This window comes from Hylobates moloch, unplaced genomic scaffold, assembly GCF_009828535.3.
Source record: "Hylobates moloch isolate HMO894 unplaced genomic scaffold, HMol_V3 SCAFFOLD_16, whole genome shotgun sequence".
Lineage (NCBI taxonomy): Eukaryota > Metazoa > Chordata > Mammalia > Primates > Hylobatidae > Hylobates > Hylobates moloch.
This window is the reverse complement of record NW_026652291.1, coordinates 25,248,147-25,251,832: the sequence shown is the minus strand read 5'-3', so window position 1 is coordinate 25,251,832 and position 3,686 is coordinate 25,248,147. Positions and strand designations below refer to the sequence as shown.

The 3,686-nt window shown below is 36.5% G+C and overlaps 1 long non-coding RNA gene across 1 annotated transcript; it reads right to left on the bottom strand.

The window, feature by feature from the left end:
• Positions 1-1,108: 1,108 nt before the first annotated feature.
• LOC131381431 (uncharacterized) lies at positions 1,109-3,451 on the bottom strand. The gene is made up of 3 exons (XR_009210201.1): positions 3,387-3,451; positions 1,368-1,408; positions 1,109-1,273 (listed from the first exon to the last, which is right to left on the bottom strand). It is a non-coding gene; the product is annotated as an uncharacterized LOC131381431 (long non-coding RNA).
• Positions 3,452-3,686: the final 235 nt, after the last annotated feature.

The following is a 3,686-nucleotide window of genomic DNA, read 5'->3' as shown; positions in this document are numbered from 1 at the left end:
AAAAGATGAGTCCAGTATGCAAATTCCTCTAAAGAAACCTGTAAAAACTGTTTTTCAGTCTATGTATCTGGAAAGCCTTTTTAAGAAGTCAGGGACAGGCTGGGTGTGGAAATGGACACAAGACAAACCATTCTGGAAAAGTCAAGTGGATCTTACTAAATATCCCCAAATCAAATATGAGAGTGCTTGGTTCCAGGCAGCTGCAGGTGGAAATGTGTCCTGACATTGGGCACCAGTGTTTGCTCTTGTCTGGGATGTTTTCACACTTAATTCCCTACCTCCTTCCTGCCTACCCCACCCTCTCTCCTCCACTTCTACCCCTTGCAGTCAAAAGAGATTCATACTGGAATGTTGACATGGTGATCTCATTCCAAGGCCCTGTCTATTTAGACACAATAATTTGAAGAGGAAATAAAATTGGTCATATTGGGAAAAGAAAACTAATAAAGAGGTTTCACTCAGTTGCTTAAAAGGAATAAACTGAATTCAATCTCTGTTTCATTCCCAAGCTGGTATGTGTATGTAGGCAAAGCCTGGGTAGTAACACAAACTCAACACACTGGGATTCTCAACAAGTAGCTGAGTGGTCCTGGTATTGAGGTTCTTCACTCATAGCTGATGTGAAGCCATTTCTGGGGTGGAATGCGGCAGCTGGCTAAATGCAACACTCAGCCCAAAATCAAAGGTAGGAATTGCTTAATAGTTACTAATAAATATTTCCTAATGCCTTTAGTCTGTTATTGTTAAAATGATTACCTTAATCTCACATGGGCATGGCAACATAATGTGCCCTCTATCATCCGGGAAGCCATTTCTGGGCTGGAATCTCACAGCTGGCTAATAGTCTGGCCTGGTGATGACACTAGGCAATGACAAATAGCCTATTGAATTTCAACTGTTAGGCTGATGAAGAAGGAAGAAAGCGGTCCAAAATAAAATTCAGGTTGGAATCTGGCTAAAGTCTTGGAATTCTGCATTTCCAATATTAATCAAAGGGGGTCAAAGAGACTGAGTAGCCACAGAAATTCAAAATTATAGATTTATCCCTTCAAGAAACTGGATCTGTTTCCCCAATACATAAAGAGCTAGCAAATGAAAAATTTTGGGATAACTTCTGACAGAAAAACATTTTTAATAAATGTTAGTTTCATACATATTTTATGGTAGTAAAAAGACACCTAATGTTTATTTAACACCCACCTGGTGTCAGGCATGGTGTGGGAAAATTTAGATACAAAATCTCATTAAATTGTGACAAAATTCCAGTGAGCTCCTGCAAGCAGAAATAAAAGCCCTTAGCAATGTCCCAGTTTGGAGGATTACATAGGAAAAACTAGGTTTTGCCAACAACACTAAATGACACTAACCTTGGCAATGAAATGTTGTAGTGATCAGGCAGTTCTCCCATCTGCCAGAGACAGAGAAGAGCTGTTAAACTTGAGCTGAACTCTGACAACTGCTCTAGTGGGTGAGATATTAGACAGTCTTAGAAGAACAAAAGGATTCCCCATAACAGTAGTAAGGAAGAGGTTCTTTCCATAGAAAAATTATATAAATTAAGCAGAATTGATAGATAGCTTTAATAAGATCTAAAGAGATTTGATTTGGAATTGAATTAATTGACAGTTCTAAGACCCCCAAATATATTTGCTCTTTGATCTCCAAATCTGGATGAAGAACTGTTCTAGTCGTCTAAATTGTATTGAATAATGACTTACTATACAAAGCAGTGGGAGCTAGACTGATAACCAAAGGGTGGTCATTTCTTGCAAATAGCTTGCTATACAGCTAATAGGTCCTGCATGTTGTGTTAGAACCACCATTCACGATCTCTATAAGTTCAGCACTCTCAAAACATGGCATGACATATACTTGCAAACCAAAAATCCTTATAGATGTGGTTTTTGTGAGGAGGGGTGTAGGGCAGCAGAAGTCTGAGTGAATACTGGGTCTTCTTGACCACCATAGCTAATATTAAAAAGGATTTAAACCAGCTTTGAAGAGCAACTTTTAACCACCACAGTAAATTCCTCCAATGGACTTTTCTAACCAGACAAATCATCTAGTAACAATTACAATATTTAATAGACAAGTAAACTGGGACTCAGCACAAGGAAGTGACTTGCCCATTTGTCATGACTTGTCAGAATCAAGCTCCTCTTTGTTGCATCCGATGTGGTTTCTCCTATACCAGTTGGCCTGTGATGCCAAAGTATTTCTCAACACTTTTCTGAACCATAATCCATTAATTAAAACCATGGCTTAGTTTATTTAAGTACTTAAGATTTTAATGGGTTGACCAGTTGTTTCAATGACTGGCTAATTTAGTCCAAATGGTCAATCCTATTATAGCCTTAGGTAAATTCAGCTTCCAAGACTTATCTTCTCATGTATGATGAATGATGTCAATGTGCAAAGTTGTTTGTCAAAGAATAGTGTGAACTCACAATCAGCCCGTCTGGAAAGATTCTAGTGACTAAATGATGATGATGTCAGTGCTTTGGTAGCACGGTGATGAAGAGTTATAGGGCAAATTGAGCCACTTATTACCCCATCTGGAGTTCCCCGATGATAGAGGGCACATTGTGTTGCCATGCCCATGTGAGATTAAGGTAATCATTTTAACAATAACAGACTAAAGGCATTAGGAAATATTTATTAGTAACTATTAAGCAATTCCTACCTTTGATTTTGGGCTGAGTGTTGCATTGTCATTAAAGTATACCTGATTTACATGATTTGGATATATTGATATGATCAAGAGCAGAGTTCTGCATATTGTATTGGAACTACCACTAACGATCTAATTGCTTAGCTTTCTCAAAGCATGGAGCAATATACACTTACAGACCAAGAATCCTGATAGAGTTGGAAGAAACAACATTTGAAACTCCATGGAGAGTCTACTTAATGTCCCTGAAACTATTCACTAACTCACGGTTTTGTAACACAAACATGGTAACCTTATTAATGATAACTTATGAATAAGTTGAACTGGAATTGTTTATCTTGGATAATTATCTCAACAATCAGCAGCCTTTGATACCATTGGACCTAAAGTCCAACTGCGGTGACTATGAGCTTTGGAAGAGATGAATAGATTTTATTACAGTGGATCCTTTCAAATTTCCTGAAATTTGAAAAGTACTTCAAAGAATGAAGTACTTGAAGACTGCTTATCTATCTAAAAGATCAGTTTATGCCTCTCTTAATCGTCACAAGCATAAAGCTATTAGAAAAGAGAATGAATGAGCACAATGAATGCCAATCTTACTATTGTCTTAACGAGTAGCAAATAAAAAACTGGCATGACTACTTATCCCTACTTTACCTTCTCCCCTTCACCTAATATACTATTTTCCTCCAAATCTACCATATATACTCACCCTTCGCCGTTAGATCCCTGGAAATTTCACCTTTTCCATAAAGTCTAAATAGAAGTGTGATGCTCCAAGTAACCTCCTTGGCTAGAGGATAAGAGGGAGCAAAGTCATTTTGATTTCTTTATTTAATGACTTTCTAAAAAATATATTTGAAAAATATTTAATTAAATTTATTGTAATTTGTTATATTTTAATTAAATATTTTTACTAAAATATTTTTAAAGCTTATTAAAACAATATTAAAACTACTTTAAAAAGGTATTTTAAATTATTTTTAATAAACAGGATTTAATTCCCTTCTTT